We start from the raw sequence: 17,348 nt of genomic DNA, 5'->3' as shown, positions 1-17,348 counted from the left end.
AACATTTATCTTCTTCAACGAGGACTATGTGGACGCTGTGCGCCAGAAGAGGAAATAACTGGGGACATTGCTTATATCCACTATGACAGGCTCATTGTCCACCCTCCCAAAAGCCTGGAAGGAATGAGAGAGACAAGCCTATTGGTTCATAGCTTCAACCCCTCAGCACACGCACACATATATCCCTGTAATGCTTAGAGAATATATTATGTCAATTGTTATTGGCACATCTAAAGCCTTTTCTTTTGGGGTGTTGCTATAGGCCACCAAGTGCTAACAGTCAGTATCTAAATAATGCTTCTGAAATGCGATGTAAATAGAATAAACATGAATATTGCCTGGTTTTCATCAAGCTGTCCGCTCAAGAGGAAGCTTTTCACTGTAACCAGTGCCTGTAATCTGGATCAGGTTATTAATCAACCAGGGTGTTTACAAACACTACAGGAACAAGATCCACATGTATTAATCCCATTTTTACTAATACTGTAGAACTTTAATCTAAAGCTGTATCTGTACCCACTGGATATAGTGGCTATATCCAGGAAAGCCGAAGTTCTGAAAACTGGGCCTAAAATAGTGTATGAGAGATCATACAAAACATTTGTGGATAATGTTGAAAATATTTGTTGATCTGATGTGATTAATAAGGAGCATCCAGATGCTGCACTTGATGAATTTATGAAATTGCTTCTTCCAATTATTTGCACATGCACCTGTTAAGAAACGGATTTCCTAGCCACCGTGCTTCTACACCTGCATTGCTTGCTGTTTGGGGTTTCTGTACAGCACTGAGATATCAGCTTATGTAAGAAGGGTTATATAAATACATTTGATTGATTGATTGATTGATTGATGGTAGAAAGACAAATTCAAATCCATCTTTCATCGAATCAGATGGCTTATTCATCACAAAACCATTTGATGTTGCCTATTATTTAAATTGATTCCTTCATTAGCAACTTAGGCAGGAAGTGCAGACAACGAACAGTGAGCCATCATACTCATGCATAAAAAAAAATATGAATGAAAGAAAAGTATTGCAAGTTGGAATTTTGTAAAGTTAGTGTGGGAGAGGTAGACAAATTATTGTTATCGCTCAATAATGACAAACATCCTGGCATTGAAAACTTAGATGGAAAGCTACTGAGGATGGTAGCTGACTCTATAGCCACTCCTATCTGTCATGTCTTTAATCTTAGCTTAGAGGAAAGTCTTTGTCCTCAGGCCAGAGGGAACCCAAAGTCATTCCACTACCCAAGAGTGTTAGAACCAGTTGAGGTTGCTTTAACAGCAGACCAATCAGCTTGCTGCCAGCTCTTATCAAAACAATGTTATTTCTCTGTAAACAAATTAACAGACTTCCAGCATGCTTAAGTCCTCAACATGTACTGCACTGACACAAACTGATGATTGGTTGAAATCAATTGATAATAAAAGCCTTTGACATTGATGATAACCTGCTGTTGTGAAAATGTATGTGTTATGGCTTTTCAACATCTGCCATATCAGAGCTATCTAATAGAACTCAAAAGGGTTTTCCTAAATGGAAGCTTCTTTAATGTCAAACATGCAAAGTGTGGTGTACCTCAGGGCAGCGCTCTATGCCCTCTACTTTTCTCTATTTTTTACCATTGACATCAAACAAACCATGCGTTTCCATGTAACTGATGACTCAACTATATATGCATCAAATCAAATTTAATTTGTCACATACACATGGTTAGCAGATGTTAATGCGAGTGTAGCGAAATGCTTGTGCTTCTAGTTCCGACAATGCAGTAATAACCAACAAGTAATCTAACTAACAATTCCAAAACTACTGTCTTATACACAGTGTAAGGGGATAAAGAATATGTACATAAGGATATATGAATGAGTGATGGTACAGAGCAGCATAGGCAAGATACAGTAGATGGTATCGAGTACAGTATATACATATGAGATGAGTATGTAAACAAAGTGGCATAGTTAGTGGCTAGTGATACATGTATTACATAAGGATGCAGTCGATGATATAGAGTACAGTATATACGTATGCATATGAGATGAATAATGTAGGGTAAGTAACATTATATAAGGTAGCATTGTTTAAAGTGGCTAGTGATATATTTACATCATTTCCCATCAATTCCCATTATTAAAGTGGCTGGAGTTGAGTCAGTGTCAGTGTCAGTGTGTTGGCAGCAGCCACTCAATGTTAGTGGTGGCTGTTTAACAGTCTGATGGCCTTGAGATAGAAGCTGTTTTTCAGTCTCCCGGTCCCAGCTTTGATGCACCTGTACTGACCTCGCCTTCTGGATGATAGCGGGGTGAACAGGCAGTGGCTCGGGTGGTTGATGTCCTTGATGATCTTTATGGCCTTCCTGTAACATCGGGTGGTGTAGGTGTCCTGGAGGGCAGGTAGTTTGCCCCTGGTGATGCGTTGTGCAGACCTCACTACCCTCTGGAGAGCCTTACGGTTGAGGCCGGAGCAGTTGCCGTACCAGGCGGTGATACAGCCCGCCAGGATGCTCTCGATTGTGCATCTGTAGAAGTTTGTGAGTGCTTTTGGTGACAAGCCAAATTTCTTCAGCCTCCTGAGGTTGAAGAGGCGCCGCTGCGCCTTCTTCACGATGCTGTCTGTGTGAGTGGACCAATTCAGTTTGTCTGTGATGTGTATGCCGAGGAACTTAAAACGTGCTATCCTCTCCACTACTGTTCCATCGATGTGGATAGGGGGTGTTCCCTCTGCTGTTTCCTGAAGTCCACAATCATCTCCTTAGTTTTGTTGACGTTGAGTGTGAGGTTATTTTCCTGACACCACACTCCGAGGGCCCTCACCTCCTCCCTGTAGGCCGTCTCGTCGTTGTTGGTAATCAAGCCTACCACTGTTGTGTCGTCCGCAAACTTGATGATTGAGTTGGAGGCGTGCGTGGCCACGCAGTCGTGGGTGAACAGGGAGTACAGGAGAGGGCTCAGAATGCACCCTTGTGGGGCCCCAGTGTTGAGGATCAGCGGGGAGGAGATGTTGTTGCCTACCCTCACCACCTGGGGGCGGCCCGTCAGGAAGTCCAGTACCCAGTTGCACAGGGCGGGGTCGAGACCCAGGGTCTCGAGCTTGATGACGAGCTTGGAGGGTACTATGGTGTTGAATGCCGAGCTGTAGTCGATGAACAGCATTCTCACATAGGTATTCCTCTTGTCCAGATGGGTTAGGGCAGTGTGCAGTGTGGTTGAGATTGCATCGTCTGTGGACCTATTTGGGCGGTAAGCAAATTAGAGTGGGTCTAGGGTGTCAGGTAGGGTGGAGGTGATATGGTCCTTGACTAGTCTCTCAAAGCACTTCATGATGACGGATGTGAGTGTTACGGGGCGGTAGTCGTTTAGCTCAGTTACCGTAGCTTTCTTGGGAACAGGAACAAATGGTAGCCCTCTTGAAGCATGTGGGAACAGCAGACTGGTATAGGGATTGATTGAATATGTCCGTAAACACACCGGCCAGCTGGTCTGCGCATGCTCTGAGGGCGCGGCTGGGGATGCCGTCTGGGCCTGCAGCCTTGCGAGGGTTAACACGTTTAAATGTCTTACTCACCTCGGCTGCAGTGAAGGAGAGACCGCATGTTTTCGTTGCAGGCCGTGTCAGTGGCACTGTATTGTCCTCAAAGCGGGCAAAAAGTTATTTAGTCTGCCTGGGAGCAAGACATCCTGGTCCGTGACTGGGCTGGATTTCTTCCTGTAGTCCGTGATTGACTGTAGACCCTGCCACATGCCTCGTGTCTGAGCCGTTGAATTGAGATTCTACTTTGTCTCTGTACTGACGCTTAGCTTGTTTGATAGCCTTGCGGAGGGAATAGCTGCACTGTTTGTATTCGGTCATGTTACCAGACACCTTGCCCTGATTAAAAGCAGTGGTTCGCGCTTTCAGTTCCACACGAATGCTGCCATCAATCCACGGTTTCTGGTTAGGGAATGTTTTAATCGTTGCTATGGGAACGACATCTTCAACGCACGTTCTAATGAACTCGCACACCGAATCAGCGTATTCGTCAATGTTGTTGTCTGACGCAATACGAAACATGTCCCAGTCCACGTGATGGAAGCAGTCTTGGAGTGTGGAGTTAGCTTGGTCAGACCAGCGTTGGACAGACCTCAGCATGGGAGCCTCTTGTTTTAGTTTCTGTCTGTAGGCAGGGATCAACAAAATGGAGTCGTGGTCAGCTTTTCCGAAAGGGGGGGCGGGGCAGGGCCTTATATGCGTCGCGGAAGTTAGAGTAACAATGATCCAAGGTCTTTCCACCCCTGGTTGCGCAATCGATATGCTGATAAAATTTAGGGAGTCTTGTTTTCAGATTAGCCTTGTTAAAATCAGCAACCACAGCTAATGAAGTCACTGAAACCCTTAAAGAATTGGTCTGTTTTGGAATGTCAACTCGTAATAAACTGGTCCTGAACATCTAAAACTAAGAGCATTGTATTTGGTACAAATCATTCCCTACGATCTAGACCTCCGCAGAATCTAGTAATGAATGGTGTGGCTGTTGAACAAGTTGAGGATACTAAATGACTTGGTGTTACCTTAGATTGTAAACTGTCATGGTCAAAACATATAGATTCAATGGTAATAAAGAGAAGTTCTGCTTTTATGTCACTGCACTTACAAAAGCATGTCATGCAGGCTCTAGTTTGGTCTTATCTTGATTATTGTCCACTCGTGTGGTCGAGTGCTGCAAGGAAAGACCTTCCCCAGAACACGTCTTGCTCTTCATTGTAATCAGAGGGCTAATATAACTACGATGCATAGCAGTCTCTCTTGCCTAAGAGCTGAGGAGAGACTGTTTCTTATAAAAAGAAGTGATGCAGTCAATGTGAAATTCTAAATTGCATAGTCAATTTAAACACAGCTGACTGACACACACACACACACACACACTTACCCCCCAGATAAGCCACCAGGAGGCCTTTTCAGTCACCAAATCCAGAACAAATTCAAGAAAGCGTATAGTATTATATAGAACCATTATTGCATGGAATTCCCATCTCATATTGCTCAAATGAACAACAAAACTGTTTTTTTTTAAACAGATAAAGCAACACCCCACTAGGCTACATGGGGCAGCAGGTAGTCTAGTGGTTAGAGCGTTGGACTAGTAACCGAAAGGTTGCAAGATCAGATCCCCGAGCTGACAAGGTAAAAAATATGTCGTTCTGCCCCTGAACAAGGCAGTTAACCCACTGTTCCTAGGCCGTCATTGAAAATAAGAATGTGTTAAGTGATTTGCCTAGTTAAAGGAAGAAAAAAAAAATAAGCCTCACACCCCTGGACTTTTTCCACATTTCATTAATTAAGACAGCATACATGCACACAAACTAAGTTTCATTTTTAACTTCATGTAGTTCTGTCCTTTATCAATGAATGTTCTGTTTCATGTTTTGTGTGGACCCCAGCAAGAGAAGCTGCTGCTTTTGCAACAGCTAATGGGGACCCTAATAAAATACCAAATACCCCCCAAGGTGCCTCTGTACTGCAGATTTCTAAAGAGTCCACCGTGTGTGTGTGAGACCGACTGCCTCCCAATACCATCTCGCTCAGAGCTAACTCGTCAGATGACTGGGGTGCAGATTTATCCCCATTGTTTCAGCTCAGAGAGACTAATGAGAGAAATGCAGACAACGGGACAAGGGTAGAGGTGGGTGCGCGCACACACACACACAATGCATAAAAGGTCTGATATTTTGTGCTGCCATCAGTAGTTTGGCAACTTACGCTAAAGTGAGACAAATTGCCTACTCTCTTCGCTTCCTCCCTCTCCTTTCTTCCCTTCCCCACCCTTCATTTGACTTCTGCCTCTTCCTTCTAACCCAGCCCCACTCCTGAGTGACAGGCCAGTCATCCCTAGCCCGGGTGCCAGTCAGTCTCCTGCCAACTCCAAATGGAATTTATGTTTAGCTTGCCAATGAATCACGCAAAAGCACAAAACAGACAGGGGACCAGGCTAAGGATTGTGTAAGGCGGTGAACGTTGAAGATAAAAATGCAATGCATACAGACTCCGCGCGGTTTGACTCCATACAGTATGGTTCAACCACAGACATTCAGGCGCTGCATGGGCATTTTTGTAGTGTGGGATCTTAACACATCAAGTTTTTTTTATATGAATCCACAACAAAAGATAACACTGTGTCCTAGTGGCTTCTAGGAAACCTGAGGCTTTAGTCAAGTGACAATGTAATAATAGCAATGAGTCGCCAGGGAATATCCCACAATTAGGCTTACTGGGTCGACATGTGTGTGCTTAAGAGAGAGAGAGATCATGTGTGCGAACATGTTAGTGTGTGTGTGTGTCCATATGCACAGGGTGTAGGCCTGTGTGTGTGTGGGTGTGTAACAGATGTTAGTCTGTACAGTGCACAGCGCGAGAAAGAGAGGGTGTGTGTGTGTGTGTAAGTGATCTGCTGGTGGGGGTCACATACTGTGGCTTTGTCTGTCTGCAGTAGAGACAACTATTCAGTGTTCCAACACACACGGCTGTCTGATCTGCTCCAATCACAGCCCAAATAACTCATGACCAGAGAGCACCACCGGACAACACTGTGTGTGTGACAGAGATAGAAACCCACCTTATAGTTCAGGTGTTAGCTTCCCTCTAAAGCATGTAATCAAAACAGATCAAGTCAATTTCCAAACACCTATAACCCACAGTCCTCTTCCTGTGCCAATTCTAATGACCTGCAACTGCAGGCAGATAGAAGCAGGCCATGGCAGCAGAACTAAAGCTCTCCTGCAGGCCAGACAGGCCCAGTCAGGGATCAGTACCATGAGGCTCTGCCAGCCTTCAGACCCAGAATGAAAGAACAGCCTGGCAGGCTGCTATAAAGAGCCCTGGAAAGCACATAAACAGAGCTACGCTGCCTATGCAACACACCTACCGCTCAATCACACACACACTGAGCAAAAGGTTCAGAGAATCAGGTGTTAGGCCTAGGCTGGGCTATATCAGGACTGATGAGGATACGGCAGAGCGGACAACAGAGGGACAAGGCTTTAAAAAGCGGTCAAAAACTAAATGTGTTTGAAGAGAGGGCGAGTGAGTGCATTGTGTGTGTGACAGAGCGAGAAAGAAAGAGTGTAGGCTACGTGCGTGTGCACCCAGACCTGTTGATCCAGGAGAGGCTGGATTGTATTAGAACCACCTGGCTGGACATCCAGGGCAGGCAGCAACTCAATAATCACCCGTCTCTAAATACAACACAAAAGTCTCGTGAGATCTCCTCAAACTAACAGAGCTCGAGCATCTCCCCTTCCAACCAAATCCCTAGAAGCAGGATTGTGAAATGACTGTCACGATCCCTCCCCCTCAAAGTAAGACCATTCTTTTGCCATCAACATCACACCCAAAAACACATTCAACCTCAACATAGAACATATCGCTTCCATTCTAGAAAGTGAAGCCTATGTGAGACTCGAACTGAGGTACATGTCAGCTCATGTCAACACTGTGTGTGTGTGTGTGTGTGTGTGTGTGTGTGTGTGTGTGTGTGTGTGTGTGTGTGTGTGTGTCCTTGGATAAGAATTTGGTCTAGCTTGCAGTGTTGTTGTAGAGCAAGAGTGAGCGTAAACACTTTCCGGAGGGGGGGGATAGAGAGACGTGAGGAGCAGGAAGAGAGCATCATTCCCACAGCCCAGAGGTGGAGAAACTCCGCTGGTTCTCACAGCATGCACACACATACAACATTCTGGAATATTCATGATCACCTTGTTACCTACTCTCAGTACAGTAGAGCGCTAGGACTCAGCAAGTAAGGAACTAGAGTTGGAGTGGGAGAGTGTTCCATTGAGGCCAGGGGCCACACTGTACCATATAGATGCCTGGCCAGGTACAGCTCAAGGTCAACAGAAGCAGGGAAAGACTTGCAATACAAGCTACAGGGCCATAAAGTCTGGGCTGCTCCCCTCCCCCAGTAATCTGTGGGTTTTACTGCAACAGCACTGAGCACTAATTCACCTTTAAGCACCACAAACCCTACTGTATGGAGAGGGGGGGGGGGGGGGTGGCTGTATCACACAATCCCTGGGTCTAAACTAGACTCCTAAAACCAACATACAGTTTGAAAGGTAGATGCTGTCTGTCTGAGCTCTGAGGACAAGCCAAACGCACCATTTTATCTCTCCTTAAATGACAAAAATTTGCAGGCAGCAGGCACAAACCAACATGTACTGTCACTAGGATTATCTATTGCCGACATCAATAACTTGTTTGTACGGCACCTGGCTGCACAAAAACCTGTGGGGTTCGTTAGCACTGTTGCGAAATAACAAAAGCACTTGGATGACAATCGATTTTCTTTCGCATTCCTTTTCTTTGTTTGGCAGATTTGGGTTTATTTAAATATATCCCATCAGGAACAATGTAGCCTAAACCCTTCACCACAAATGCAGGTATTTGAGCCATTGAACCATATTTTATGAGCTCAAGCAAATGTTCAACAGACGGTCCCTGATTGGGCTACACGTTATAAACAATGACAGAATTCACCTCAGTGGTGAGCTGGTGGCCAGGCGAGGCGTGGACAAAAAAAATGAGAGAACCTGTACAGTCTCTCTCTGGGGCTGCTATGCGATTACAACACTACTGCAGGTATTGGCCAGCCTTCATTAAGCCGCCATGGAATGCACAAGTTCTCAAGTGCTGCTGCAGAGCCTCCGCTCCCAGCTTCTGAGCTTAGCTTGCTGATTCCTAATCAACCCGGGCCGACAACACGAGAAATGAACACTAGAAAAGCCTGGCCTTGAGGGACACCGCGAGCAATTGACAAATATTTTGGACATCAACACTAAGTCTTAAAAAAAAAAAAAATACATCTCATATATGCCATTGTAAAAATAGTAATTTGGTTGTGTTTACCAAGCTCTTAGGTAACAGAATATGAAAGAAAAACGAATAAATGCTATTAGAAATAAGTTATGTACAGTGCCTTCAGAAAGTATTCACACCCCTTGACTTTTTCCACATTTCATTATGAATGGAATGAAAATGTTGTCTTTTTTTTTTTTAAGGTTAATGAAAAATAAAACACAAATATATTTTAATTAGATAAGTAAACACCACCCCCCCCCCCCCCCCCCCCCCCCCCATACATCACAATCACATTTGACAGCAATTACAGCTGTGAGTCTTTCTGGGGAAAGTCTAAGAGCTTTGCACACCTGGGGCCTCATTTATCAATCATGCATAGGCACGAATCTGTGCATATACCATGCTTGTAATCATTTCCACTCCAGGTGTGAGATTTATCAATATGAACACATTTGCTTGAGAGTGAGCGTAACTTTATGCACAGCCATGACCATGAGTACGCAGTGCCAAGTGGTGGAATAAGGGAACTTGCTTGTCAAGGCGTGGTATGGGGAAAATGTTGAAAATTTGTGAAATTGAGAGAGTAATAAATCATTTTTTCAATTTAACAAGAAGTTTTTCCATTTGCTGTATTGGACTTGTTATTAAATGGGTGAAAGTTACATATTTAAAAAAAAATACTTTTGAATTTTACGCGCTGCCTTGTCAGCGGAATGTTGTCGAAGGGTTCCGCTAGTATTCCGCTAGCCTGCCCTAGAAAGGTTATTTGTGAATTCATGGAACATATAGTGATATATAATTGGACCACATCAGTGCATATAAAGTACAGTAATTTGTTGAATTAGTCACGTGTGAAAGTGAAATTACTCTTGAAATACTATAAAAATCGAATGAGATGGCTGATCTTGCTCTGTTGGATGATTTGGCACATTGTGCATTTAGCAGAGAGCGTGTTTCTAGAGAGAGGTGGGACTTTTTTGCAGAAAGTACAGATTGGTTTTGGGAAACGATATCTGTTGAGCCAACCTTAAGATTTTTGCGAGGATGAAAGACCTACTTCAGAAAGGCAAACATGCCATTCCGGTGCTATCCACCCTTGGGTGTTTGGCAACATGCACTTCTCAGATGGAATCTCTCAGCCCCCAATGAGCCAATGTTTTGGAGGCAATCATCAGCAAAAAGAACAGAAACATAACATTTTTTATACACCATCGCAAGAGGGCTTTCTTTGCCATCAATGGGTTCACAAATACAAACGGACCAATAGACTGCACCCACATGGCCATAAAAGCACCAACCCAAAATTAGTTTTACCATGTGAACAGAACAGGCTTCCACAATGTGGAAGTGACAGGTTATGTGATGCGCAAAAGATGCTGCTGAATGTGCTGGCAAGGTGGCCTGGTGGAACGCACGACTCGTTCATTCTGCAGAACAGCAATGTTGGCCTTTGCGCCTCCAGGAGGGAGCTGTTGAGGATGGATGGTTTATGGTCCTCTAAAAAAAAAAAGAATGTAAAAAATGTTTTACTGGTCAAGCCACAACTGAGCGAGTCAAAGAAAATATTTTGGCTGTACTCGTCTCATCCTCTGACAGTAGCACCTCTATTTCAGTCGCTGAAAAGTGATTTTTCTCTACACTTTTGTTTGCGCCGTTGTCTCTCTCACGGTATGGCGTTTTATATTCCCCATGAGTTTTAAAGGGATCATTTTGAAATGAAAATAGCCAAGGTCGTGCACAATCACAGAGGCTGAGAACCATTGGTATTTATCAATGGTTCTCTCCTACCGGTGTACGTATGACTCGTGGGATTGTTTGATAAATCACGCTTTTTCTGTGTGTACAAACATACTAGATCGCACGTAGCATTTTACAATAGTTTATATACAATATTGATAAATGCCCATTCATTTTTAAACTGCCAAGTTGTTTTTGAATCTGTCAGATTCCAGCCTTGCTGAAGCACCCCTAGATCATCACTGATCCTCCGCCAAATTTCACAGTGGTTGCAAGACACTGTGTCTTGTAAGCCTCTCCAGGATCTCGCAAATTGAAATTTGTTGGAGGATTGGTGATGATCTGGGGGTGCTTCAGCAAGGCTGGAATCAGGCAGATTTGTCTTTGTGAGAGACCTGTGAATCAAGCCACGTACAATGTTTCCCTGGAAGAAAACTTGCTTCCGTCTGCTCTGACAATGTTCCAACTCTGAGGATTGGTTTTTCCAACAGGACAGTGCTACATGCTTCACAGCCAGGTCAATCAAGGTGTGGATGGAGGACCACCAGATCAATCTCCAGACCTGAACCCCATTGAAAACCTCTGGAATGTGATCAAGAGGAAGATGGATGGTCACAAGCCATCAAACAAAGCCGAGCTGCTTGAATTTTTGCACCAGGAGTGGCGTAAAATCACCCAGCATCAATATGAAAAGACTGATGGAGAGCATGCCAAGAAGCATAAACACTGTGATTGAAAAAAATCTGGGTTACTCCACCAAATATTGATTTCTGAACTCTTCCTAAGTTAAAACATTAGTATTGTGTTGTTTAAAAATGAATATGAACTTATTTTCGATGCATTAGTCGAGGTCTGACAACATTGGATCTTTATTGTTATTTTGACCAGTTGTCATTTTCTGCAAATAAATGCTCTAAATGACAATATTTTTATTTGGAATTTAGGATAAATGTTGTCAGTAGTTTATAGAATGAAACAAATGTTCATTTTACCCAAACACATACCTATAAATAGTAAAACCAGAGAAACTGGTAATTTTGCAGGGGTCTCTTCATTTTTCCAGAGCTGTATGTTTTAATTCTATTTTTTTCTGAACAGTCTTTTCACTCTGTCAGTTAGGTTAGTATTGTGGAGTAACTATAATGTTAATCCATCCTCAGTTCTCCTTTAAAAACAGCCATTAAACTCTAAAACTGTTTTTAAGTCACCATTGGCCTCATGGTAAAATCCTTCAGTGGTTTACTTCCTCTCCAACAACTGAGTTTGTTGATATAAACATACAAAGTGTAATGAATAACTTGACCATGCTCAAAGGGATATTCAATGTTAGCTTTTTTATTTTTACCCATCTACCAATAGGTACCCATCATTGGAAAACCTTTGTGGAAGAATCTGTGTTTGAAATTCACTGTTCAACTGAGGCTGGGATGAGGTAGTCATTCAAAAATTATGTTAAAACACTTATTGCACACAGTGAGTCCATGCAACTTAAATGACGTATTAAGCACATGTTTACTCCTGAACTTATTTAGGCTTGCCATAACAAAGGGGTTGAATACTTATTGACTCAAGATATTTGAATTGTCATTTTTAATTAATTTGTAAAATTTTCTAAAAACATAATTCCATTTTGACATTATGGGGTATTGTGTGTAGGCCAATGACAAAACAAATCACAATTGAATCCATTTAAAATTCAGGCTATAACACAACAAAATGTGGAAAAAGTCAAGGGATGTGAATACTTCCTGAAGGCACTGTACACCATCAGAGACATTGCACCATCACTACACGGTCTCTCCGGCAACACACTGTAGGACTATATGGCAGTGTACAGAGGTGAATGAGAGAAACATTATAGGGGAACAAGGGAGGATGGGAGTAATGAAAAACGGTATTGCCCACTGCATCATGGAGAGGACAGGACTGAACGAGAGTCAGTGAGGCAGGTAAGGTAGAAAGAGATGATAGGGAAGGAAGGAACGAAGGACGGGAGTAAAGAAAAAGACTTGGATGGAGACAGAGGAGCTCTGCTAAACCCTGCTGACAGCACAGAACTCAGCGGAGCGAGCCAAAAGGTGGAAGGAGAACAAAGAGGGTAAGCAGATATGTGGAAGTGAGACAGAGGTGAAGAATGGAGGGAATACAGGCAGGCCACTGAGAAAGAGGGTAGAAGGCAGGCAGTTCTACTGAGGGTGCGGCATAGAATTAGCCTAGTAAAAGTGTTAAGACACTTGGCCCTGATCCCTTTGCACTAGCTAGCCAGGTTGGTAGAACTAGAACAAAAGCCAAAAGGGAGTACAGTCTCCTAAGAGTCTTCAACAAGTGCGGGACAATTTGGCTTGGCATATGAAGAGGACTCAAACAATTAGAAGCCATTAAAAAGTGAGCCCTGGTGAAACAGGCAGAACCTGCTCGCTTCTCCTGCGGCCTGAACGGAGACGAGCAATCCCTATTGTGTTACTGGTCTGGGTAGGGCAGCAGGGAAGGGGCCAGTCAAAATACAATGCTCTGGGCCAGTCTTGGTGGGCATTTTATATTGTGCAGTAGCTATTTACTCAGAAACCTACACCGCCTTCAGAAAGAATTCATACCTCCTGACTTATTCCACATTTTTTTCTGTTACAGCCCAAATTCAAAATGGAATAAACTGATTCTCTTACCCACCCATCTGCACACAATGCCTCATGATGACAAAGTGAAAACATGTATACATATTTTAAGTATTCACAACCCGAGTCAATGCGTTAGAAACACCTTTGGCAGCGACTACAGCTGTGAGTCTTTCTGGGTAAGTCTCTAAGAGCTTTGCACACCTGAATTGTACAATATTTGTACATTATTCTTTAAGTTCTGTTAATCTGGTTGTTGATCATTGCTAGACAGCCATTTAAGTCTTGCCATAGATTTAAGTCAACACTAACTCGGTCACTCAGGAACATTCACTGTCTTCTTGGTAAGCAACTCGTGTATATTTGGCTTTGTGTTTTAGGTTACGGTCCTACTGAAAAAGTTAATTTGTCCCCCAGTGTCTATTGGAAAGCAGACAAAGAGGATTTCCTCTAGGATTTTGCCTGTGCTTAGCTCCATTCAATTTTTTCGGAGAAAAACTCCCTAGTCCATGCAAATGATAAGCATACCCATAACATGATGCAGCCACCACCATGTTTGACAATATGAAGAGTGGTACTCAGTGTTGAGTTTGCCCCAAACTCAACGCTTAGTATTCAGGACAAAAATATCAATTGCTTTGCCACATTTTTAGCAGTTTTACTTTAGTTCCTTCTTCCAAACAGGGCTGCATGTTTTGGAATATTTGTATTCTGTACATGCGTCCTTCACACGCTGTCATTTAGGTTAGTGTAGTAACTACTATGTTATTGATCCATCCTCAGTTTTCTCCAATCACAGCCTGGGAAGGCAGGTAGTCTAGTGGTTAGAGCGTTGGACTAGTAACCGAAAGGTTGCAAGATTGAATCCGAGCTGACAAGGTAAAAATCTGTCGTTCTGCCCCTGAACAAGGCAGTTAACCCACTGTTCCTAGGCAGTCATTGAAAATAAGAATTTGTTCTTAACTGACTAAAGAAATTTAACCATTGGCCTCATTGGTGAAATCCCTCAGCGGTTTCCTTTCTCTCTGGCAACGGAATTAGGAAAGACACCTGTATTTTTGTAGTGACTGGGTGTATTGATACACCATCCAGAGTGTAATTAATAACTTCACCATTCTCAAATGGATATTCAATGTCTGCTTTGTTTTATTTTTACCCAGCTACCAAAAAAAAGGTGCCCATCTTTGCGAGGCATCGGAAAACCTCCCTGGTCTTTGTGGTTGAATCTGTGCTTGAAATTCACTGCTCAACTGAGAACAGAGAATTGTTTGTGTGAGGTACAGAAATGAGGTAGTCAATCAAAATTCTTGAGTGAATCCATGCAACTTTTATGTGACTTGTTAAGCTACTTTTACTGCTGAACATATTTAGGCTTGCAAAGGGGTTGAATACTTATCAACTCAAGACAGCTTTTATTTAAATTAATTTAAAAAAATGTCAAAAAACATAAGTCCACTTTGACATTATGGGTTATTGTGTGTCGACCAGTGACAAAATCTCAATTTAATCCATTTTAAATTCAGGCTATAACAAAATGTCAAGGGGTGTGCATACTTTTTGAAGGCACTGTAACGGTCATTTAAAATCAGTCTAAACAAATCTGACCTTTAAGCTGACAGGAATGCCTCCTTTTACCTCTAGATACAGTCTACATCGTGCCACTAGAGATACTGGTTAGAGTCCAGGCTCTGTCGCAGCTGGCCGCGACTGGGAGACCCATGGGGCAGCGCACAATTGGCCCAGCATCGCCCGGCTTAGGGGAGGGTTTGGCCGGCAGGGATGTCCTTGTCTCATCTGGCACTAAATTATTATTTTTTAAATCCATGGCGGGCCAGGCGCAGTGCACGCTGCCACAGTCGTCAGGTGCACAGTGTTTCCTCCGACACATTGGTGCGGCTGGCTTCCGGGTTAAGGGGGCATTGTGTCAAGAAGCAGTGTGGCTTGGTTGGGTTGTGTTTCGGAGGATGCACGGCTCTCGACCTCCCGACTCCGTACATGAGTTGCAGCAATGATAAGACTAACTACCAATTGAATCCCACGAAATTGGGGAGAAAAGGGGGTAAAAACATTTAAAATACAGCCTACAGTTCCCTATTGAAAATTATAAGTAGTATTAGGAGTATGTTAACGCTACTACTGCTTTGGAGGGGTTTACTATGCACAGCCAATGCAAAACAAGCTAGATGCAGACTTCTTAATGAATCCAAGTGCAGTCTGACAAGTTCTCCTGCGTGTCAATCTCCCTCCTTTCCTCGTCTCTCGGTCTCTTGTTGACAAGGAACAAAGTGCAAACACACACTCGCCATTGGTGCAGTGCATTTTCCCTTCACCACATTGGCTGGGAGGAGCATAGAGCAGAGTGTGGAGACACTTATCAATACTGAGGGGGACTGTCTGGGTTAGAGGGGGAAAGCAGTCGGTGCCATAGAATTTGATTGAGTAGATTAAAGGCAAATGTTCTGTGGTAGGGTGGACCGGCTGTGTCCATGTTTAAACGTTTGTTTATCAACACCTGTAAGAATTCTGTGCCTAGAATTCTATTGCGTTGACAATGACATCTCCTGTAGATTTTAGAGCCATGTCCATTCTACTCATTCTAATTCTATGCTGGGCATGGTGTATGTGAAGGTACTGGGACCAGGTGTCACACCGTCTGCACTAGCTAGAACATCCAAGTCATCTGCAGACCGCATGTGGGACTGAGACTTCAGAGGACAGGGTTGTCTTCACTTAAAACGTGAGGGAGAAGAAAGGAGGAGAGAGAGTGGGGGCACGACTGAATGCTGCTTTGAAGATAACAGCATATTACCTCTGATTTTCTTTAGTAAATAATCTCTTCTGAAAGATAACTATGATCTCGGTTGTCAATTAATATTACCGTTCTGCAATGACCGACAAATTAGCATGGAAGAGAAAGCATGAATGTTTGACTAACTTATAGTGAGGGCACAATGGAAAGTGAAAGTCACCTGAGCTAATCAATTGTGGCTGAAGGGTGAACACTGATTGTGACTCAGGGTGTTGATGACATGGTGAGATTGAGACTTGCTGGGCCATGCCAATAGACAAGGTGGTCTAACGATCAGGGTTGACAAAGGATGAAAAGGAGACGAGGAGAAAAAGAGTAGAGCTAGGCACACCTGATGAGGAACTGCACTTGTCATTGAGAAAATCCATGCAACACTGCGGCATGCAACATCACAGGTTCTTTAATAGACACTCCATTTCATTCTGTGACCTGTATCGATCGGCCCCCACATTCAGGGGACTAGGAGGAATAGAAATGGCAAAGCAGCCATTTTGTAAAGTTGAGAGGTCACCAGGACTGGGCGTAGGGTTCAAATGGAATAGACAGGAGGAATGGTCAGTCAGTCAGCCAGCCAGCAGTCGCCCTCTGGACGAGCCTCCAGGAGGGAGGGGGGCCGGGACTGGAACTGACGCCTACTTAACAACTGAGTGTCAAGAGAGTCTAAAATAGCACACCCCCTCTCCCCGGGCCTCATCCCTGCCATTTCACACCACCATGCTGCACCGGGTGGCAGCAGCGTCAGTCACACATGACAGCTAACGCTGGTCACAGGGGGAGAAGAACGCATGGTCCATGGCAGAGAACAGCCTACGCTACAGATCAGAGCCATACTGACAGTGCCCTGGATGGATGCCTGCTAGGTGGGGCTGTCCACAACAAAATAAAATCTTGGTCGACCTAGTCGTCTGATCTTTCAAACATTTTTCCCCCCTACATAGACACACCCTGTGTTTCTCAACAACAACAAAAAAATCAACTATATGTAGGTTACTGAGCTTGTTTGATGCTTTAAGAACACTGTGATTAATGATTGAAGACAAATGATTCAAGAGGGAGCCAGAGATAAAAAAATAAAAATAAAAAAAGTTCATGACCCTCTGCTGCTGCTGGCCTTCGCAGATTCTGCCGTTAAGCTCCTGAAGTTGCCGGTAATAAGCTAAACCAAGGGTCGACAACCTTTGCCATTTGGAGTACCAATTTATTTTACCATTTCTGCCGACCTGCATGCCAGTTAGGATTTTCATATGCACATTTTCATGGTTAAATTTCACAGTTAAATATAATTAAAACATAGTCATACCTCAAAATCATCATGTGATTAATCACAATTATGTTATTGCCAACTATGTAAAAATGG

The 17,348-nt window shown here is 43.5% G+C and overlaps 1 protein-coding gene across 2 annotated transcripts in view; it reads right to left on the bottom strand.

Annotated features, from left to right (window-relative positions):
- Positions 1–17,348, bottom strand: part of LOC109908837 (protein phosphatase 1 regulatory subunit 37) — a 60,213-nt gene that overhangs the window by 29,587 nt on the left and 13,278 nt on the right. The window lies entirely within an intron of this gene.

Source organism: Oncorhynchus kisutch, linkage group LG18 (genome assembly GCF_002021735.2).
Source record: "Oncorhynchus kisutch isolate 150728-3 linkage group LG18, Okis_V2, whole genome shotgun sequence".
NCBI lineage: Eukaryota > Metazoa > Chordata > Actinopteri > Salmoniformes > Salmonidae > Oncorhynchus > Oncorhynchus kisutch.
The sequence above is the reverse complement of the archived record's forward strand: the minus strand, read 5'-3'. Positions and strand labels throughout refer to the sequence as shown.